General features: G+C 43.0%; 1 protein-coding gene and 1 pseudogene across 2 annotated transcripts in view; both read right to left on the bottom strand.

Annotated features, from left to right (window-relative positions):
* Positions 1-24074, bottom strand: part of RCAN2 (regulator of calcineurin 2) — a 268960-nt gene that overhangs the window by 169663 nt on the left and 75223 nt on the right. The window lies entirely within an intron of this gene.
* Positions 2730-4166, bottom strand: LOC125102308 (heat shock cognate 71 kDa protein-like; annotated as a pseudogene).

Genomic DNA, 24074 nt, shown 5'->3' with positions numbered 1-24074 from the left:
AAGATTAAATTGAGGATCTGTGGAAGCATCAGAACCAAGCACAGATTGGATTTCTTTATTCCAGCGCATAACACTGAGGGTAACTGCCACGGGGTTTGTTAAAATGGGGTTTGGAACCATAAAGGAGGCACAGCTTACCCTTAATTAGCTGTGAGGACACCTCACAAAAGAGCTGTGGACCCAGAGATGTGGGCTAGAGGAACCACAGACAGTCTGTAATGCCTCATGCATTCAAAAGACATTTACTTGGCACCTTGGCATGGAGTCAATGCCTGTGCTCCCCTAAAATTCATACTCTGAAACCACACCCCCAAAGGGATGGTCTTAGGAGATGGGGTCTTTGGGAAGTAGTCAGGTCAAAAAGATGGAGCCCTCACGGATGAGATTAGTGTCCTTTTAAGGAGAGATGCAAGAATTTGCTCCATCTCTCTGCTCTCCACCATGTGAGCACACAGTAAGAGTATGACCATCTGCAAATCAAGAAGGGGACCCTCTCCAGACACTGGAAGTGCCAGCACCTTGATCTGGGACTTCCCAGCCTCCAGAACTTGTTGGTTGGTTAAGCCATCCAGTCTGTGGTATTTTGTCCTCGCAGCCCAAGCTAAGACAACCTGCCATCTGCCTGGTACTGGGCTGGGCGCCAGGCAGGACTGAGATCAGTGGCTTCCACAGGCATGGCTGAGCTGGTCCATTACAGCTGTGTCTATTCTGATTGGTCAGTCATCGTTCCTCACGGGCTGTTTGTTACATGGACAGTACAATCCCCGATGCTAGAGGTACTAAAGTGAATAGGATACATTTCTGTCTTTGAGGGATTTTTGTTTGTTTTAATGATTTCCAAGAGACAGCTTTCCCTTCCAATCTCAGTTACAGCAACCTGGGTTGCCAAAGTAAACAGTAACGTTGGATACACTTTCTAGGCTTGTGAAGTTACTCTGTTTAACAAAAAATGCCCGAGTATGACTTACGTAAGTACACTTATGTCACATTCTAAAACTGACAAAATTATAGAGATGGGAAACAGATCAGGGGTTGACAAGGGTTGGGGGTCAGGGGAGGCCAGAAAGGATCACCCACAGGAGTTCTCGTCTGGTGATGGGACAGTTCTCTACAGAGATTGTGGTGGGTACACAAATCTCTACAAGTGAGCACATTTTATAGAACCACACACACACACACAGTGAATATATGTAAAATTGGTGAGAGCTGAGTAACCTCTGTAATCTAGTATAATCCCAGTGTCAATTTCCTGGTTTTAATAATACACCCTAGTTAAGCACAATGTTACCTTTGGGGAAAGCTAGAGAAAGGGTACGTGGGATTTCTCGGTACTATTCTGCAACTTCTTAGGAGTCTATAATTATCTCCAAAAAAAGTAAGAAAAAGATCACGTATTCATTTATTCATTCATTCATTTGAGACAATAATAATAGACCCTTTATATGTAAACAAATTGACGTCCTATGATATTAAAAAGTTTCCATTTTAAGTCAACCCTTCTATCCCAAAGTACCAATAATAAACAAGTAATTTTTGGTGACCACCTAAGCCATGCTCCCTTATCTAGCTATGAGTTATCAATGTCATATCTTTATATAACACATTTGATTCATAAAATTAGTATGTGCACAAATCTTTTAAATTTTGCGTTCTCTTTCATATAGAAGGTCTCATACTAGGAAAATATCCTATGAGTAAATGGGCTCATTATTTACACGCAACAAAACTTAGGAATAAGTACATTTATCACAGCATAGTTTATGACGGCAGAAACCTGGAAATAATATATTCAGTTAAGAACATTCCAACAGACACCCAGAATTGACAGTTTGAAAGCAATCAAAATGTTATTGTAGAAGAATACTTAGTAATCTGGAAAGCTGCCCTCAATGTTTGGCTAAGTGAAAAAAAGTCCTTAAACAGGGTAAGAACAGTATGTATACAATGTATTTGCAGAGGGAAACAAGAGATATTTAAATGTTAATGGTGATTTTTCTCTTTGGGATGGCATTACAATGGTTCTTTTACTTTTTTGAATTACTTCAAATTTTCTAAAATGTCTACAGTGAATATTTATTACATTTGTAACTAATGTAAAATGAAAAAAAAAATGCATATACTAAACCCAGTTCTGTATAGACTAGTGTTTTTCAACTGTGGTGAGCGGCTAGAATTCCAAAGATGTATTCAAAGTGGTCCGTGACTTACGACTATGAAAATTTTCACTGGGGTGTTTTCATTGAGATGACAAACTTAACATAGTGATATAGACATATTTTGGATAGTCTGGATGATCATGGTGTATTAGAGATGACCAGTGCCCATTTTGCATTTATTTTTATGTCTGCAACATTGGCAAATGCTACTGCTCTAATTCTCACAGATTAACAAGAAAAGAAACAGAGTCAAATGTAACAGGCAATATATTTGCAGCTAGTAAAGGCCATGGCCCACTGCACAAATTAGGGTTTGCAGAATTTCCAATAGAGAAAGTCCTAGAGAATACCAGGCATGCCAAACTCGAAAGAACTTGTGTCAGCATTCAGTACCCCATTCACCATGTGATCAGTGATTAAACTGTAGCAAAGAGTATCATCAGTCACACTAAATTAACCAGTATTTTATAGTGCTTGTTTTTAGTTTTTTATTGTATTTGATACTTTGGCCTATGTGAAAGCAATAAGCATAGGGATTTTGTGCCTATTTATTTGATTTTCTGGTGCCAATTTTAAATACAGTTTTATTTAAGACATTGCATTTTCCACTTACAACACAGTGCTTAGAAAGTGAAATGTTTATTTCCTTTCCCTGCGCACATATTACATATTTAAGGATGAAGAATGTCCAGTTTATTTGGTATAGCAGCTCAACTTTAAAACTGTCATGGAAATTGCTACAAATTTGGGTCCTAACATTGTTCAAATGGAGCAATACTAGACCTCTTCTCAGGTTGGCTTACCCAACCTCTTCAATGGTGGGCCCAGGGGAGGCAGCACCAGAGGGAGGGGCTCTACCCTCAGGAAGCCCACAGGCATTCCTCCTGGCATGCCCTGCACTCTGGTACAGCTTGGTCAGGACGGGATGCACACTTTCTCCAGCTCTTTCTGCTGACGTTAAGATTCTTCCTTCTCTGCAGTCTGGCTCTTATCAAGGCAGTTGGAGACTCCGTTTATCAAGAATCTTCTGTCTGTCCTCATTGTTGACTTTACCCTGAAGTTTTCATCTTCGACAGTTGCTTTCATGTTGACTGGATAAGATTCAAGGGCATTCTTGGAAGACACCTTGTCCCACTGCTTGTCCTCTTCTGCTTTGTACTTCTTCGCTCCCTGAACCGTGTGCTCAATGCCTTCCTTGCTGAAGCAGCCTTTGCCACTAGTGCTAGTAATCTCGTTCTCTTTTCCTGAACTCTTATCCAGAGCAGACACTAAGGATGCCATTAGCATTAATATCAAAAATGACTGCAACAGAGGGAGCGTCACGGGGGCCGGGAGGTATGCCTTTGAGTTCAAACTTGCTAACTAGGTCGTTGTCTACGGTTAGGGCACATTCCCATTCATAAACCTGAACCAGCACACCAGGCTGGTAGTCAGAGTAGATAGCGAAGGTCCTCATCTGTACGGTAGCAATGGTAGTACTGCACTTGATGAGGACATTCATGACTTTTCCAACGGTTTCAAAGCCAAGAGAAAGAGGAGTGACATACAACAGCAGGGAATCCTGAACATTTTCAGATTTGCCTCCAGACAGGATGGTGGTCTGGACAGCTGCACCATAAGCAACAGCCTCATCAGGGATGATACTCTTATTCAGTTCCTTTCCATTGAAAGAAGTCCTTTCCATTGAAGGAGTCTTGCAGAAGTTTCTGAATCTTGGGACATGGGGAGAACCACCCATCAGGACAAGACCATTGATTTGACACTTGTCAAGCTTGGCATCCCAAAGGGCTTTCTCTACGGGCCCAGGGTGCTACGGAACAGGTCAGCATTTAATTTTTCAAATCAGGGACAAGTCACAGAGGCATAGAAGTCAAGTCCTTCATACAGAGAATCAATCTAACACTGTCCTGGGTGCCGAAAACAACGAATGCTTAGCAAGCACACTCACCAGCAGTCTGGAGGTGACAGACCGCCCTCTCATTCTTGTGGCTGTTCTTCTTATATTTGCACTTGAACTTTGCAATAAAGTGGTTGGCCATCTGGTTGCCAAAGTCCTCTCCACCTAAGTGGGTGTCTCCCACTGTCGATTTGACCTCAGAGATCCCATCTTCAATGGCAGGGACTGAGACATCAAAAGTGCCACCTTCTAAGTCAAAGGTGAGCACATTCCTTTCAGCTGCAACCTAAGCCCCTGTGATTTTCTTCATCTTTGTCAAAACCACAGAGGACACCTCTTCTTTCCCTTAGACCTTAGGCCTGCCAGCACCATTCACCACCACGAAGGGCCAACGCTTCAGATCAGATTGGACAGCAGCGGCACTGAATCTGTGTCTGATCAGGCACCTGACGTCAAAAACTGTGGTGGTGGGGTTCATGGCAACTTGATTCTCTGCAGCGCTGATCAATGGTTTGGTGGTAGTAAAGACGATGGAACTTGCAGTGTGCAGTTTCCCTGATTGCTGGCAATTATTTCCACTTTCCCGTGCTGGAAGACACCCACACAATCTTGGTGCCAAGATCTATGCCAACTACAGGTCCCTGAGAGGTAGTTGCTCCCATGTGGGCCCTGCTCAGCTTGCAAAGAAAACAACAATCTGGAGAGCTAGCACGTGGCTCAATGAGATCCTATTGCATATCGAGTTTTGTGCTGTATTCACTTAAGGATCATATTGTGAAAAACATTAAATTGAAGTCAAGAAAATCTTGTTCTTTTTAGAAGTGCCTGCACACTGTCCAGGTTTGAGAAGCACTGTTCTAGAACCAAAAAGACTCCCCACACACGAACGCAGTAGCTTTTAAATTTTTTTTTAAAATTTTTTTTTTAATTTATTTGACAGATTACAAGTAGGCAGAGAGGCAGGCAGAGAGAGACAGGAGGAGGAGGCAGACTCCCTGCTGAGCAGAGAGCCCGATGCGGGACTCGATCCCAGGACCCTGAGATCATGACCTGAGCCGAAGGCAGAGGCTTTAACCACTGAGCCACCCAGGCGCCCCGCAGTAGCTTTTAGAAGCAACATAAACTCAGGACACTGAGAGGTCCCTTCATCTCATGCACTGACGCTCCTAACAGCATGTCACAGAGAAAGGGATCCAGTTCACAAGCTGGTGGCTGTATTATTTGGAACCTCAAATACATTTTTCTTACTCACAGAAATTATATTAAAAACCATGTTGGGATGCCAGAGTAGTTGACCAAAGTCCTTTTATTTATTATTTAATGATTTTATTTCTTTGTTTGAGAGAGAGAGAAAGAGAGAGAACAGGAGAGAGAGGGAGACAGAGATTATGAGCAGGGGGCAGAGTTAGAGGGAGAAGCAGACTCCCTGCTGAGCAAGGAGCCCGACGTGGGACTCGATCCCAGGACCTTGGGATCACGACGTGAAGCAAAAGGTTGATGCTTAACCGACTGAGCCACCCAGGCGCCCGACCAAAGCCCCTTTAATATAAAATGTTCCTGGGCCAGAAAGAATGATGTGTCCTGGGGTCCATTTTAAAAGACAAGTTTTCCTTTCCTTTTTTATTAGACCAGGAAACATTGTATAGCAGAGATTTGGGGCTACCTGTCCTTATCTTCTACTTCATTCTAGCACTACCTCTTCCCCAAATCTAGCAACTCTTCCTCTAAAAATATTCCCTGCTCCAAAACAAGTACTCTCATACACAGACTCACTCCTAAGTTTACAAATAACTTCACATGGCCTGTCTTCCTGACTCTTTATATCACAGCAGCCTGATAAATAAGCATTAAAATTGTCACTTTGTGGAGAGCAAAACTCAGTTTCAGAGAGGTCAGGTAGCATTCCTGTGGACAAACAGCTAGAAACAAAGTAGGCCTGACGCATAAGTGTTTGACTCCAACTCCCAGAGTTTTCTCCTCCGATCTCTGATAACAACTCACAACTGTTTTTCTTTCCTAGATCCTTAGGAGGGAAAAAATGTTTAAGTAACAAAAATTGCTTCAAAATGGCTAATAAACCCTTAACTCTAATATATTTGCATTTTCAAAGCGGAAAGCCGAGCTGCCAAATCTGCAACATGGAGAGAAAGATGTATTCGTTTCCTAGGGTTGACAATTACCACACACTCTGTGATTTAAGACAATAGAAATACATCCTCTCACATCTCTGAAAGCCAGGGGCCAGAAGTCAAGGTGTTGGCCGGGTTAGTTCTTTCTGGAGGTTCCAGGGGACAGTCCCCTTCTATGCCTCTCTCCTAGCTCCTGGGGCTGCTGGCCATCGTTGGTGTGTCTTGGCTGGTAGACACAGCACTCCGATGCCCACCACCATGCTTCTCCCCCTCCCCTCCCCTCCCCTCTCCTCTTCTCAGGACACTTGTCATTGGACTTGGTGCTTACTTTAGTCAAGGATGATCTTACCTCGAGATCCTCAACTTAATTATATTTGCAAAGACGCTTTTACCAAATAAAGTCCCATTCACAGGTGCTGGATGGACTTATCTTTGGGGGAGAGGCACAGTTCAAACCAGTACACAAGGGCAACTGCAAAGTGAACTTTCTCCGTCATGGAACACTGAGGCAACTCAGCAATCCTCTACCCCCCCTCCCCAATTATCTCCTAAGCCAAAACAAACATCCTTTATCTGGAAATTTCCTCCAGTCTCTGGATTCCACCTCTAGTCTTTGGTTTTCCATGTTTCTGTATTCTGCCTAAACTGGAGTTTCCCTTTTTCCTTGTGCATTTATATGATCACCTCCACTGGAAGGCCTGCCTGGCTTTCACTGATGTCTCTACCTGGTACGGTCTTACACTCTCCTTAGCATTTACTAAAACCCACTGAGTCCAGGCCTCCTGGGAAGCTCATTCCCCACTCCCTCTCATCCTCAACTACCATTTATCTAGGACCAGAATGTTAACACTGCAGAGACATGACCGGTTGTTCTTAGAGGTGAAGGCAGCCTGGCCCCCTGCCTGGGAGTCAGGATCTCTCATTAGTTCCTGATAGTTTTGGCTTTTCACTGCTTCTTTCTCTTGCCCCTGCCCTCACATTAGCATCTACTTCTGTGGCCTAGAAATCCCAGGGCATTTTCCATGCCCCATCACAGGTAGGGAAGACCTAGGCTAGGGCTCCCATGTCTACTATCCCATAGCAGTGGGGGGACAAGGTGGTACTGGCCATACTCAAGGAAAAACAACGACCAATATTTGTAAGAAAAGAAAGGCTTCCTTCTGCCTTGGACCCTATTCTCTACAGCAGACAGTGCTTCTTAAAATATACCATCCACTTAATCGACTGAGCCCCCCAGGTGTATACTAAGTGAAATAGGTCAATCAGAAAAAGACATTTATCATATGGTTTCACTCATACGTGGAATATAAGGAATAGCACAGAGGACCATAGGGAAAGGGAGGGAAAACTGAAGGGGAAGAAATAAGAGAAGGAGATAAACCATGAGAGAATCTGGGCTCCAGGAAACAAACTGAGGGTTGCAGAAGGGGTGGTGGGTGGGAGGATGGGGTAACCGGGTTACGGGGATTAAGGAGCACATCTGATGTGATGAGCACTGGTGTTATATGCAACTAATGAATCATTGGACATCACATCAAAAACTAATGATGTATTATATGTTGGCTGATTGAATTTAAATAAATTATATATAATAAATTAAAATAAAAATTATTAAGTTATTAATTGTAAGTTAATTTAATTATTAAAATTATTAAAAATAAAAAATAATTGATTATATATGCCTGTCTATATCTACAGATATAGATATACCTCCTCCACTGACCACCCGAATGAGAAACACCCCTGATAGTGGTTAAACACACACTTTTCTAAGCCCGATTCCAGGCCACTATAACAGAACCTCTGGGAATGGACCCAGAACTCTGTTTTTTAGCAATTTTCCTAGTGGTTCTCCCATACTTTAGATTCTGAGAACCACCTCCCAGCATAATCACAAGTACACAGCACAGCCATGCTTCCTGGCATTAAATCAGGCAAAGCTGTTCCCTCACAGAGCCCATCCTGCAGCATGACAGTGTCCATAGGTTCGCATCAGACCCTCAAGGCTCCAGAATCACTTTCTCCTCCATTCTTCCCACCTGGGCAGGAACCAGCCCACCGTCTGCTCTCTTTCTTCTTCCTGTTTGGGGACTGTGTCTCCCATCCCTACTACTGGGCCATTTTCAGTGCTCCCAAGCATCTCCTGACAGTCTGAACTCTGGAAAGGAGGTAGAGATTTGGGTGCCTTTCCCCACAAGCTCTCCTTGTCCAAGGTATTAAGAAGTGTGGAGAGAAAAGAGCACAGCAAGAGACCCCCTGGACCTTTCCCCAGGAGGGCATATGCCTGCTTGAGTCTGACTTGTGTTGAGCAGGAGACTGGTCTGGGCTGCCTCCCATCTCAGTGGGATCAGGTGAGTTTCAAAGTCACTCGTGAAATGTGCAAGCACAAGCAGTTGGTGTCAATTTCATTTCTACCCTAACGTTTCCGTAAGCGTTCCGAATCCGCCGCAACTGTTAACACATCTTCAGTTACGTGGCAAACTGCTTTCACTGTCGATATAGATACAGGAAATCACTGGTCAATGAAAATTCTAACAGTGAAATCAGAGGTCTTTCTTCCATTCCCAGGAGAGCCCCAGAGAGGTAAGTCGCCTGAGCTTTCACCCTTATCATGAGATGGCGACAAGCATTTCCCATCAAGCCCCTAGAACCCGAGGCTTCCGAAAGGCCGAGCAGAGGCTGGGCGGCAGGGCTTGGTCAGCGGAGCCAATGGCAGAGCTGGCTGCCCAGACAGTCCAGGCGGCAGCAGCAACCGCACAGCGTGTCTGAGCCTATGTACAGAGGCACATATAAATACATACATGCAGAAGAAAGCTCTTTAAAACAGTGCTTGTTATTTGGGAAAATAGGTAATGTGGCCACTAGCCTGTTAGGAGTGAATGCTACCTGAGGAGCTCAAGTAGCAGAAGTTTGAATACAAAACCCCAAAGAGCTAGATTCAGCTCACCAACAAGCATGTGGTTACCAAGCATGTATTATGTGGGAAAAAAAATATTTTACATGTGTGTTGTATGTCTAGATGTGTGTGTGTGTGTGTGTGTGTGTGTGTGTGTGTGTGTGTATGTGTGTGTGCGCGCGCTGTGATAAAAAAAAATAATTCTGCAAGGCCTGACGGCTGGGTAGTTCTCGACCTTGGATGTTTAGCTTTTCCAAGGCCTGCTGGCTAGATTCGGGTTACTGGAATGTGCCTTCAAAGAGCAGAACCTAGAATATATTTTTCACTCCCATCTACCCTTACTTGCTCCCACACTATTTAAAACACAGCTTCACACTAAGTGAGTTATTAACAGTAGCAAAAGTTTGGCATGCACAAAAAAGTTTACCAAAGACTCCCCAGATCACTGAGCAGAGGGCAAGTGTTCTGGGCCTCTGAGGTGGGGACTGGCCACTTGGCATTCGTGTTTTGGGGCAGGGTGCGGGGAGGGGAGTTATAAGCTTTGAGCGGGTGATTTGCCAGAGGGATGTGATTTCTCTTTTGGTCACAGACCATGCTGCTTGAAATATCAATCTTTAGACTTTCCTAACCACTAAGTATTTATATCTAGGGTGCTGTATAAAGATAATTTATTATGAAATTAGTACTTAAGCATGTTTTTATGTTTTTTGGGATCTGCTTATTCAAGCTGTTCTTGAAACCCTACTCTTGTCAACGTTCACCCTCCAGCCAGGTCTGGAGTACATACTAGCTGCATATTTAACTCTTAAATGTGGGTTGGAATAAATTATTCCAGAAATTGAGTATAATCCACAAAATAAGAATACTTTTAATGTAGTTCAGAAAAAATAAGTATACTTTTAATACATTGCGATAGCTGGGTGATGGGCACTAAGGAGGGCATGTAGTGAGATGAGCACGGGGTGTTCTACGCAACGAATGAATCATTGAACATTACATCCAAAAACTAATGATGTACTACATCTTGGCTAATTGAAGTTAAATGTAAAAAAAAAAAAGTAGTTCTTTGGTACACATCAAATACATTGATTTTGAATCTACCAATTCTTTTCTACATGTAATACAAACAAATCGTTAGAGGTTAAATGTAGCACAAATGGAAGGTAGTTACATGGAAGGTAGGGTCTAGGAAATCTGAATATATGACACTAAGCAGACTGCTTACGATCGCAGTATTAGCTTCCCCATTGAAAGCTGTTGAAAAAAGCCTATATAACCCTTCTAAGACTGTACCACACCTCTCATTTACGTTTCTACATGCCAGGATAAAAGCACTTCCCCTAAATTCTAAGCAGTTCTCTCTTAGAAAACCAGTTATAATCTCATGAATGTATTGTCAAAATTAAGCAGTAGTTGGATGCAACCTATTTTGTGATAAAAGATGGCAAACCCATACATTTAATCTGCCAAGAGTCACACTACCATCTTGTAACGCACTTGGCAAAGGTGGATGTAAGGGTCTCCACATATACTCGATGTGTAAAAAAAAAAAAAAGATATATTATCCAGTTTTCTCAGATAAAACCATTGCTCCAGAGGTCATTAAATTCTGGCAGATTTTTCTTGGACTGTTCTCCTTTCTTTCTTAGGCTTCAAATGTGCTTCTCAAAGGCATAACCCTTTAGTCCAGTCCTCACTGACCACTCAGCCCTCACAGGCATTAAGGACTTTGATGGGAGACCGGGGACAGCTGTTTGAGGTTTATAGCAATTTTAGGGAAGATTTTCTGTGCCCTCTTTTTGTTGATGTTTACAAATGACTCAAGAGAGAAACAGGTCTTAGTGCTCTGCTTTTAGTAACCCCTTTGCTTTAACATAAGTCATTTGTGAACACTTTAAAAGACACATTTTACAGTTTTAGAGGCTACTTCCTTGAATGGGTTGGCTATAAATTATCAGAGAACTTTCCGTGTAAATAACAGCACTTTAATCCCTTCCACTTTATGCTTCATTCCCATCCACTATGTTTCAAAAAAAAACAGACAAGTAGCTGATGATTTCTCTGAAGTAAAAATCACAGTATTTCTTTTGAAAACTAGCTATACAATTAGCTACTGGGGGATTCAGTAACAAATATCCAAAAACTGGGTCCCAGGACCTTCGCTGTCTAATAAAGGTAACAGAAACTTCTAGAACAGACCCTAAAATCCTGAAGTCTGAGCTCCTGGAGCATAGGACTTAGATTGTACCGTGTCCCAGGGTCAGAAAAATGTTCAGTGGTTCTTTTCCTCATCAGGTCTTATCAGTGGACTGTTTGGAAAAGTACCCATAAACTCCCACGGGGGTGGGGACACTGGCAGAGGCACTGAAAGAGAGAAAAACCAACATGCAGAAACACAACACCCACATGCGGCTCCCTGCTCAGCAGGGGGTCTCTCTGCTCTTCCCGCTGCTTGTGCTCTCTCTCTCTCTTTCTCTCTGAAATAAATAAACAAAATCTTTTAAAAAAATAAAAAATTAACAGTTGCTTTATCTAAGGCCCCAAGAAGAATTCCAAGAACTTTCCGGTGAAACTCCCATCTTTAAAAAGTCCACATTCAAACAGTAGTAAGAACAGGAAATATACAATAATTCGATTGTTCAGAAAAAGGAAAGCACTCTTGCTGCCAGGAACTTGCTTCGTGGGCAGAGCACTACACCTTTAATGTAAACGATTTTTTTTTCTTTTTTAGGTCGGTTCCACACCCAGTGTGGAGCCCAACATGGGGCTTGAACTCGTAACCATGGGAGCAAGACCTGAGCTGAGATCAAGAGTCAGAGGCTTTACTGACTGAGCCACCCACGCGCCCCTTGAAGGATAAAGATTTTTAAAAATATCCATGGGGTTTGGGGGGAGAGAAATCTACTTCACAATTGATACTTGTAAAAAAAAAAAAAAAAAAAAAGGGCACCAGGGTGGCTCAGTGGCTTAAAGACTCTGCCTTTGGCTCAGGTCATGATCCCAGGGTCTTGGTATTGTGAGTCCCGCATCCGGCTCTCTGCTCAGCGGGGAGCTTGCTCCCCCCCCCACCCCTGCCTGCCTCTCTGCCTGCTTGTGATTGCTATCAAATAAATAAAATCCTTTAAAAATAAATAAGTAAGTAAATAAAAGATTGATAATTGTATATCATTTTACTTTGTAGATGTTAGTATTCTATTTGGTGACAGGGTCAGCATATCTGCATTTGTCATAAGTTGTTTAGGTGATTTTATGTTCAACCAAGTCTGGAAACCTGCATGTTGACCTACAGCTGTGGTTCTCCAAGTAGGGTCCCTGAACCAGCGGCATCAAAGTCAGCAGCTCCTGGGAACCCGGCGGACCTGCTGAAGCCGAATCCCGAAGAGTGGGGCTTGCTGGTTTCAACTAGAAGCCCCTGAGTGGGACGCGGCTCCGGTTTGGAGGAACACTGGTCTCCAGAGAATGGCCAGCGTCCCCAAGGTGTCTCCTCTGGCAATTCCAGGAACTTGCAATGGATGGGTGGTTTAATAGTATTCGACGAAAAGAAAGGTGAGCTGACCTGACCTTACAGAGGGCCAGACGCTCAGAAGCATGCCTCTAAAGGGAGAGAGAGGAAAAAAGAAGAAGAAGCAGAATACTGATGGAGGACTATGCAAAAATTAAAACCTGAGTGTGTCCCAAGAAGAATAAGAAGAAATCGAGATTAAAATGGAATGGTACTAGGCAGCCCTAAAACGGCCCACCTGGAAAAAAGTAGCTTTGATTTTTCAAAGTCATCAGTCCGTTGGGATTGAGATTTACAAAATCCACGATTATTCCCGGAGGAGGGAAGCTGTTTCTAAAACAACTTCTGAGGCTTTTCTATTTGGAGTCCTTCTGGAATCACAAGCGTTTTTTTCCCTAGGCAGCCTCTTTCAGATACCTGGAAGAGATCGCTTTCAGGACGATGTTCCCATTACTTCCCTACGGGTGGCTCGCAGGGCGCCGCTGTGCATTACCTAGCTGGCGTACCTGTTTACAAGTTTAGAGCCAACTGGTACGGGGCGGAACAGCTGTGATGTCTGCAGGCTCTTGGTGGCAACCTGCCACAGATGGTACCAGCTGGTGAGCTGCTCAGATAGCAGCGCGGGCTCTCTTTGTCCTGCTACGGAAAATGGTGGCTAATGAGCTCGCATGTTAGCCCGGCCTCCCTCTATTAGAAAAGCAGAGCGATTTGGGCTGCCTTTCACGTGCTGAAGATTCTGCGAGGAGGGAGGCAAGGGTCATTTGAATACTTCCAGCACTGATCCTATTTCCGGTGATGGTGACAGATTGATGCCCAAGGCTACCGCTAGGACTCCTAGTGCAGGGACCAAGGTTAGGGCAGAGCTCCTTGCTGCCAGCCAAACAGAGCAAAGCTGCCAGCTGCACAGAGAAGGAACTCATCTCCTTGCCCTCTCTATCTCGGTGCTCTAGGTGACCAAGTTATTTAACCACTTTGAGTATCCTGAGAGTAAAGAATATGAAATAGACTGGTTGGCGAGCTTGGCAAGGGAAGGACATTTCTACCTGGTTTGGTGTTTTTGCTTTTTTCCAAATGGAAGGAGTTTGGCCAAGAAAAATGCCACCCTCGTTGGGATGGCTAGCATCACGTTTGCTCCTGCACATTGCTTTTTTAATGTCAGAAAGTCAAGAGGAGTGAAGAAAGAGCCAGCCATCTCCTAAAATCTTGGGACTTGGGAGACGCTCCAAGGCCCATGAATTTCGTAGGGTTATATCAAACCACAAAAATCCAAACCAAGATCACATGCCATTAAGATGTCTTTTAAATTATCCTAATAGAATCGATTCCTTTATGCTGATTTATTTGAAGTTATCTTGGAGTTTTTAGGAATGTAGTTCATAAATGTTAGGCATTCCGCGTAAAGAAAAGGAATAGTCTAAAATGATTTTTCAACATTCTCATCCATTCCCAGAATCCTACAGATTAATTTGCTCATAGAATTGAGCAAATATGAATGCAGTACTAAAAGTCACATTTAGTAGGATACAGAAAAGTTATATAATAAAACCGGAAATATTATAACACAGTTTGTTCTTACATTATTATTCTTCATCTTTCAAAGGTACCTTAACTCCTTTATGGGCTTCGAATACCACTCCATCAACTCTGGCTACAGTCCACTTCCCATATTCAACGGACTTCTGTGGCTTTGCATTTCTAAAACATATAGTATAGATGTTTATAACTAGACCCCTGACTTTCACTCTACAATGTTAAGAGAGGAGAGGCCCAAAAATGGGGACTGTGGTTTGCACCCATGAAAGTACTGGACCATTTTCTCCAATCTCACTTTTTCTATAATAGGCTTTCAAACGAATCATTTGTTCACTCCTTCATTCTTTCACTATGTAAAAGGACCCTACGCTAATTTTTTACTCTCTCTTGCATTCTTTTTTTTTTTAATTAAAGATTTTATTTATTTATTTGACAGAGAGAAATCACAAGTAGGCAGAGAGGCAGGCAGAGAGAGAGGAGGAAGCAGGCTCCCTGCCGAGCAGAAAGCCCGATGTGGGGCTCGAACCCAGGACCTGGGATCATGACCTGAGCCGAAGGCAGCGGCTTAACCCACTGAGCCACCCAGGCGCCCCCTCTCTCTTGCATTCTTAACCCATTGGGCCACCCAGGCGCCCCTCTCTCTTACATTCGTTTACAAATTTTTCTCTATGTAAACATTCATTAAGTATTTTGGACTGAAGGTTTGAAATAGCAGGTGATGTGAGATATATCAATAACGGGCCCCATTCTATTTGAAATCCCTGAGGACATGCTAAGAAGGCTGAAGTGTAAACCACACTTAGAGTATTTGAAATGGTATGGCTCCACCTTCTGGCCACAAAGCAGAAAGGCATGCCTGGCAAAAAGTCAACCGGTTCTGGGACAGGGCCTGCTTTTTACCAGTGCAATCCCTTGCTATTCACTGCAGTGTTCAAATATTTTCCGAGTACCTAGTCTGGGTTATGGTTCCAGATAAGAAGCAGGCTCTTAAGGATAGCTTGGAGAAAACAGGATCTTCTTATATTGTGAAAAATTCAACCTTGTAGAGCAAATCTTCTTTGGATAGTTCAAAAGCACATAAATTGTTATTTGGAAAACATTCAATGTTAACAAGGATAATGTAATTTTAAGCTATTTGTTAACCTGTGACTTTCAAAGTCCTTTTGCACGCACCATGTCTGTCACCCTTACCTTTGAGAAGTGGCTGGTGCACACAGGAAGCTGGGAGGGGGAGGGGACTCACGGGCTCTGTAGCTCAGCAGGGATAGGTTTGCCTATCAACAACCCCACTTTTTAGCCTGCACCTGTGAACAAATACCTGGAACTTTTGAAGACACTTCAAATATCGAACAATAAGGAGAGCCTATGGTGGCTGGGAAGATCACATAGACTATACCCTATTTTTTTTTTTTAAAGATTTTATTTATTTGACAGAGAGAGAGAGATCACAAGTAGGCAGAGAGGCAGGCAGAGAGAGAGGGGAGGAAGCAGGCTCCCTGTGGAGCAGAGAGCCCGATGCGGGGCTCGATCCCAGGACCCTGAGATCATGACCTGAGCTGAAGGCAGAGGCTTTAACCCACTGAGCCACCCAGGTGCCCCGACTATACCCTATTTAAAAGTACACAGAGCACCCAGCGACAGATGAATGAACAATGAGGTACAGTAGTCCTCCCCTTGACCCACATATTTGCTTTCCACAGTTTCGGTTACCTGCAGTCAACTGAGGCCTGGAAGCAAAGGCTCAGAGGGTCAACAGTAGCCTGATGCTACGTCACAGTACCCACGTCATTCCCCTCCCTTCATCTCATCACACGGGCATTCTTGCATCTCACACCAACACAAGAAGGGCAAGCTCATGTTCAAATATTTTGAGAGAAGGATAGAGATCACATTCACACAACTTTTATTAGAGTACACTGCCTAATTGTTCTATTTTATTATTAGTCATTATTAATGTCCTATGGTGCCTCATTTATAAATTAAACCTTACTGTAGGTATGTAGGTACAGGAAAACATATTGTACCTATAGGATCCGTGGTTTCAGGCACCCGCTGGGGAACTTGGAACAAATCCTCTGTGGATAAGTGGAGACTACCACACATACATACAGTGAAATATTATTCTGTCTTAAAAAGTAAAGAAATTCTGGCCCGTATTGCAACATCAGTGAATCTCCAGGACGCTCCACTAAATGAAATAAGCCAAAGGCAAAAGGACAAACATTGACAGAAAGTAGAAACAAGGTTACCAGGGGTTGGGGGGAGGGAGGAATGGGGAATTTGTTTAACGGCTCTAGAGTTTCAGTTCTACAAGGTAGAAAAATTCCAAGAGATGGGTGGCAGGGAAGGTTGCACAACAGTGGGAGTGTACTTCATGCCCCTGAGGTAGACACTTACAAATGGTTAAAATGGTAAATTTTATGTTACGTGTTTTTAAACAGGCACAAAATTCGGGAGAAACCTGGCCCACAGTTAAGTGGCAGGTGAACAGGAGCTCCTAGAAGCTCTAAGAGCTCTCCTCTCCAGCTGTGTTGCTGCCACTGATCCTTTAAGAATCAATGAATCGAAGCCTGGGGCTTTGACACTATCCTCTGTGGCAAAGCAAGTTTCCAGACCTCTCCCCCAGACTAACTGAGTTGTGTATGTCCACGGGGATTTTTAACGTTTAGAAACAATTCAACAGCTTGCACCCCGCTGTAGGATATGCTATCTAAGAACACAAGGGTCAAGCCCACTATAGGCAAGTTTTAAACTTCCTGGTGAATTTGAAAAGAATGTGGCTTCCATTGCTTGTTTCACTACAGGTGACATAGGCTTTTTTTTTTTTTTTTTAAGATTTTAATTATTTATTTGACAGAGAGAGAGAGAGAGCAAGAGAGGGAACACGAGTAGGGGCAGAGGGAGAGGGAGGAACAGGCTTCCCGCTGAGCAGGGAGCCCAATGCAGGGCTCGATCTCAGGACCCTGGGATCATGACCTGAGCCAAAGGCAGATGCCCAACGACTGAGCCACCCAGGCGGCCCAGGTGAGATAGGCTTTCAATGTAAGAAATCATATCCAGTACCAAGGCTCTGACCCATAAGGAAACACGACAAACATCATTCTACGATCTAGTGGATAGCGCCTCCCTCTGCCATATATAAACTCAAGTTTTCAAAGGCAATGCCATTGGCGGAGTCTAGGAGACGGCTCATGCTATAAAATAGAGTCCTGTAATTGTCACTTAGTCACAGATTAGAACTAGAAGACCTTAAATCATCCATGCTAATAAACCAGACCAGATTTCATGAAGAGCCCAGGTCCCTGAGAAGAGTTTGGGTATCCCACTTGGTGTGTCAGGAAAGTCATAAATCTGTGTTGCTCCTTGCAAAGGCTGGTGACAGAAGGACTGGAAGGTGGTGGAAAACCAGAGTAGAGGGAAGGGGGCACAGTGTACGTGAGGCACTTACGGAAGGTAGCCAAAACCTGCCTTCAGCAAAGCACCAATGGGTTGGATGGGGTATTCAGTCAAGTCCCTTACTCACAAGAAGCTACTCAAAGATTTCACTACAGGGTACTACGGTTCTCTACAGAATAAGCAAAAACCTCAGAAGGCCTGAATTAGAGACACGATTGTCGCTGCCCCCACCCCCAGAAAACAACTCAATAAACAAAAATATTAAAAAGGGTCTGTTATAATGTTGCTCATCTATGTATGTAACCCTTGGTGACTTTTTAATATTTAAATAAGAGGGTCAAATAACAATAATTTCTTATTATAATTGTAGCTACTATTTATGAACACTTATTCTGTGTGCTTTTCCTACATTCTAACTCTCCTGACATTTGACATATGAAGGACCAAGGGTCAGAGATATTAAGGAACTTCTGCAAGTCCACAGTTAGTAAGTGGCAGAGCTGGGTTTTCAACCGGTCTCTGAAGCCTTTGCAATTATGTACTGGATGGACCCTGGGTCTTTAGAGGTCATTCTTCCGTATTTTCAAAAAAACTACATGGTTAGAGGCCAAGTGTAAACACGGTTTTCCTCACCAGATTTAATTTCAGAGAGCAAAGACAGGGTCCTTTTGCTTTCTGCATCCATGCATCTACTTCAGTGCCTGAAACTAAGGAAATGTTGGAATCAACCCATTAACCAATGGACTCCACAGAACTAAATTAAGAGATCGTTACAAGAAAATACTGATCAATACTAATCAGGGGCAGCCACCTCCATAAGCAATCAATGAAAAAAAGTCATAGTCTCTGTTTTGGGAATATTTTTAAGCTAGAAAAATATTTCCTACTAATGCCTGTGCTAAGGGACAAAGTGGTGTGACAGGTGGCAGTATGTGGGAGACCTGGAGGGGATAAAGCAACTGGGCAGGAAGGGAAGGCAACAGCAGCCTCCTTGGGCCCAGCACAGTGCCTGGTACATGCAGTGCTCAGTAAACATGTAAGTGAACTGATCAACCAGAGCACAATAGCAGGTATGCCCTTAGACAATAAGGGCACAGAAGCAATGGACCGTCATAGTGGACCCTACGCCTCCTGTAGGACAGGAGCATCCCCCTGGACACACTTGAAGAGGCACAGTTTGGGTAAGAAGCTCTACTCAGGTACTCACAGCTGTCCAACCTACTCAGCTGATCCTCAGATGGCAAAAGACAGCAAAGTTATACGTTATGTTTTACAAAAATGTAGTAAGTTGTCAAGGATTTAAGGGCTGGTAATTTCATCTGTGAATTACTTGAGTTAATGTTGCTGTTTTTTCTGCTGTGTCATTTCATTGTTCTTTGGTCCTTCCACCATGACAGGGAAACAAAATTAAATTGTATTGAAGGGGCGCCTGGGTGGCTCAGTGGGTTAAAGCCTCTGCCTTCAGCTGAGGTCATGATCCCAGGGTCCTGGGATTGAGCCCCGCATGGGGCTCTCTGCCCAGCAGGGAGCCTGCTTCCCTTCCCCACCCTCTCCCTGCCTCTCTGCCTCCTTGTGATCTCTGTCTGTCAAATAAATAAATAAAATCTTTAAAAAATTGTATTGAAAATGCCAAACAAACAAAGAAAAAAAAGAAAATGACAGAACACGCAGCTACTTCAGGGTAGTTTTTGGCGTATGGACCCCTCCCCAATCTTCAATAGTTCTGAATGGTTTATTACTGTTTTTATTTCCACATTTCAAGTTCCTCAAACTAACATTTAAGACAAACAGTTTCATTGCTTTTTGTATCAAACCATTCTTTTCACTGTCCATTATGATCCCTGAAACAAGACTTGTGAGTGTATTTTCTTTTTGGCATACTGGTCCATTCACTCCTTCATCAACAAAATAGATACGGGCATGGAGAAAAGAGCAGAAAGGGGTTCACACAAGGTCCTTCTCTCATGGAGCTGGTTGGGAGAGAGAGGAATGAACTAACTAACCAACCAACCACACAGCAAATCATAAAATAAGCCATTTTTTATCAGATCATTTTCAAGTCAAGAATGAAAAAGGGAAATGAGAGTACGTCTTCTCTCTAAGGATAAAACACTGGAGTTGAGTTCTGAAAAAAAGAAGCATCCCATCCTATCATGATCAAGAAGAAGACTGCAGAAGAAGGAAGAGCTGGTTCAAGAAAGGGGGTGGGGAGAGAATGTGTGGCAGAAACAGAATGAGTGAGGTGAATGGAGGAGATAATATTTGGAAGGTCAGCAGGGCATAATCAGAGTGAGGAGTTCTGAACTTTATTCTAAGTATGACGGGAAGTGATTGGAGGGCTTCAAATAAAGAAGTGACATAATCATCCTATTTTCACTTTGTAAAGGTCTCTCTGGATGCTGGAGGAGCCTGGACTGCAGAGACCCCAATAGCAGAAGTAGGAGGACCAGCCAGGAGACTATTATAGGCAAGAGAAAATGGTGTCTTATTCTGAAATGACAGTGGTAAAGACAGGGTGAGGAAGTCTGATCCAGGATTTTTTGAGACTTAGATCTTCTAGGACTTGTATATAGCCTATATGTTAAGGAGAGGAAAAGGAAGACAAATGTCTCCTGAACTTTTGACCTGAATAACTTGAGCCAGTGGTAACGGTGTTTATAGAGATGTCCTGGGACAAACAGGCTTCCTGAGAGGTTATCAAAAGTTCTGCTTTACCCACATTAAGTCTGAGGAGAAGTTTCAACTTACATGGAAATGTCCAGTGGACAACTGAATCTTTGAGTCTGGAGTTCTAAAGCATAGACAAGGCTAGACGTGGGCAGTGAGGGGGTCACTGGCATTGACATGGCTGAATGAGACCACCTATGGAGAGTATACAAATAAAAAACAGAAGGTTGCCAATAACTTACCTAAGGGGCACTTCAAGTTCAGATGAGGGAAAGGAGAACAGGACCCTGAGAAGAAGTAGTCAGTGAGGAAAGAGAAATGGAGATTACAGTGTTATGAAAGACAAAAGAATTTTGAAGAGGAAGTAATGGTCAACTTTGTCAAATGTTCTTGAGAGGTCAAGAATGATATAACAAATTCCCCTGTTGGTGAGAATGCAAGCTGGTACAGCCACTCTGGAAAACAATATGGAGGTTCCTCAAAAAGTTGAGACTAGAGCTACCCTATGACCCCACAATTATACTACTGGGTATTTACCCTAAAGATACAAACGTAGTGACCCAAAGGGGCATGTGCACCCCAATGTTTATAGCAGCAATGTTCACAATAGCCAAACTATGGAAAGAGCCCAGATGCCCATCAACAGGTAAATGGATAAAGAAAACGTGGTGTGGGGGCGCCTGGGTGGCTCAGTGGGTTGGGCCACTGCCTTCGGCTCAGGTCATGATCCCAGGTCCTGGGTTCGAGCCCCACATCGGGCTTTCTGCTCGGCGGGGAGCCTGCTTCCTCCTCTCTCTCTGCCTGCCTCTCTGCCTACTTGTGATTTCTCTCTGTCAAATAAATAAATAAAATCTTAAAAAAAAAAAAAAAGAAAAAAGAAAACGTGGTGTGTGTGTATATATATATATACATATATATATATAAATACACACACACACACACACACACACACACACACACAAAATGGAATATAATGCAGCCATCAAAACCCCTGAAATCTTGCCATTTGTAATGACATGGAAGGAACTAGAGGGTATTATGCTAAGTGAAATAAGTCAGAGAAAGACAATTATCATATGATCCCCCTGATATGAGGAATTTGAGAAACAAGGCAGAGGATCAGAGGGGAAGGGAAGGAAAAATGAAACAAGATAAAACCAGAGAGGGAGACAAACCCTAAGAGACTCTCAATCTCAGGAAGCAAACGAGGGCTGCTGGGGTGGAGGCAGGGAGGGATAGAGTGACTGGGGATGGACATTGGGGAGGGTATGTGCTATGGTGAGTGCTGTGAATTGTGTAAGACTGATGCATCACAGACCTACATACCCCTGAAACAAATACTACATATATGTTAATAAAAAAAAAAAAGAATGATATGGAAAAAGATAACTATTGGGTTTGGCAACAGAAAGGTCATTATCACTTTGATGACAGCTTCTTAGTGGATTAACAGGGAGAGATGCCTGATTGGAAGAAGGCTGAGGAATCCATATGAGGTAGGGAGACAGTGATTATAGAAAAAAGAAGATTTTCTGTGAAGGGGACAAAAGAAATAGTTAAAAAAAGACACAGGGCAGAGGAGACTGTTTTGTTTCAAGGAGAGGAGATACCTCTAGACTCCGATAGGAATAATCTAGTAGAAAGCAATTCATTATGTGGGGGTGACAGCTCACTGTAGGCACAAAATGTTTGGGAGGCAAGATAGGCTGGGACTCTGAGCACAGTGAAAAAAGGCCGGGCCCTTGCTAGGAGCAGAGCTATCCCTATCTGTGCAAAAGGAGACAAGCAGAGAGCATGAGTTAATATGGAATCAGGCTGGTAGACCAAGAGGCAAGAAGATGAGGGTGGGGCTTTCCTATTTCTCAATGCAAGGTGATCCACCATCCTCTTCTGAGGCTGGCTCTGGAGGAAAGATGAAGGTGTGAAACAGCCATCTGAGAGACTGGAAAAGGGAATGTCTATGCTACAAACACCAGTAGGATTAAATGTCCAGTTGTGGTTTCCTATACTGTATATAAAGTGAGAAGAGTCTCCAGCGGCTGTTCAGAAGCAGACCCATGAACTAAGGTAAGCTAGGATGAAGGCTTTATCACAAGAATATAATAAAGGTAGCAAAAATATGGAGGGCATTTGAAGGAAGCCATGATAGTGATAGGGCAAAACATTGAAGCTGGTCAGGAGGTAGTAAATTCATGAAAGGGATTGACTGGAGGTGTGTCCTGGAGGACTTGAGACACTCAAGAATGGCTAGAGTAGAAATGTGTATGTAAATAAAGGATAAAACGTGGGATGCTTGGAGTCAAACATTTAAACTTAGGACATCCTCTCATCAGGGAACGATTTACTCTACCAACTCTTCTTAGTGTCGCCCCAGTTCTAAACCCTATGAGATTGAACTTGGCTACTCTGCTTACTTTCTGGATGCCCTTGGGCAAGCCATGTAACATCCCTGAGCTCTCATCCATAAAATAGAGCTGGTCAACCATCCCTGTTACTTTGAAGGTGAGAGGTAACATATGTAAACACTTCCCACAAGGCAGGTGCTCAGTCCTGCCTGCCTACTGGGCATGCTCATGGTTGTTTGTACATCATCAATGGCAGCTTAAGAGCTCACAGAAGGGGAAAGAGACTTGGGCTGTGTCTAGTCTATTACTGACCCTTCTCCTCCTATAGCCGATGCTACAATTCATTCCCTTGATTCAAATTTAGCCTTTACACTTATCAAGAGGAATTAATGAAGTTATCCATTCTATGTACTATTGCACATTTGTTCCAAATTTCGAAATAACTTAGAACCAAATGAGCCAAGAATAAATTATAAAGAAATTCCTTAATTTTGTGTTCTTATACATAATCCCTTTTCTTCATGCTAAAAATGATCCTTTGTCTTTTCTCTTTAGCCAGAATTGCTGTTCTAATAAGGTGTAATGAATATATTGGATAGTATCAAAGATTTAACTTCTACTAAAGAAAAGCACTTTCACTGATACTAGTAGATTATATAAGTAAAAAAAGAGAAAAAAAAATTCACTATAGGGGTGCCTGGGTGGCTTAGTTGTTGGGCATCTGCCTTTGGTTCGGGTTGTGATCCCAGGGTCCTGGGATCCAGCCCCACGTCAGGCCCCCTGCTAAGCGGAAAGCCTGCTCTCCCACTCCCCCTCCTTGTATTCCCACTCTCACTGTCTCTCTCTCTTTGTTAAATAAAAAATAAAATCTTTAAAAAAAAAAAAACTTCATTATATGTATTTTAAAAATTCTTCCCAGGAGGAAAGAGGTAGCATTGAGTCAAAAGATTCTCAGAGAGGGGTGCCTGGGTGGCTCAGTGGGTTAAAGCCCCTGCCTTCGGCTCAGGTCATGATCCCAGGGTCCTGGGATTGAGCCCCGAAGTGGACTCCCTGCTCAGCAGGGAGCCTGCTTCTCAGAGACAAACTTGAATGAAAATAAAACAAGAACGGAAGTGTGTGCGTCTTTTAAAGAACAAATTACATCCTGGAAACACATTAATAGTCAGTACTTACATACATTAATTAGGTTAATTAAATTAGGAAATCGAGATAGGTTTCCTGCTTTGATTAGATGGAAAATTCCCTTCAGTTCTGTAGGGCGGTTAAAAGTCCTCTTACAACTTGGGGATTAGTTTAATTGGAAGATACCAATGAAGGAAATCATTACAATGGAACAACAGTGTGAGTGCAATTTGATATGTAAGAGTGTTGTTTTTGTTTTTAATTGGGGGGCTGTAAAAAAACCTTCAAGAGCATATGTTGATGGATATTTTAGGTCCAAGTTGACTCCGGTAGTGAGCACCAAATGCCCCTTTCCTGTCTTTTCTCTTTGCCACCTGCTGAGGATTCTAACAGGTGAAGATTCTGGGAAATGAATTCTCTTTATGGTTGCA

The sequence above is a fragment of the Lutra lutra genome, chromosome 6, assembly GCF_902655055.1.
Source record: "Lutra lutra chromosome 6, mLutLut1.2, whole genome shotgun sequence".
NCBI classification, from domain to species: Eukaryota; Metazoa; Chordata; class Mammalia; order Carnivora; family Mustelidae; genus Lutra; species Lutra lutra.
This window is presented reverse-complemented; position numbering and strand designations above follow the sequence as displayed.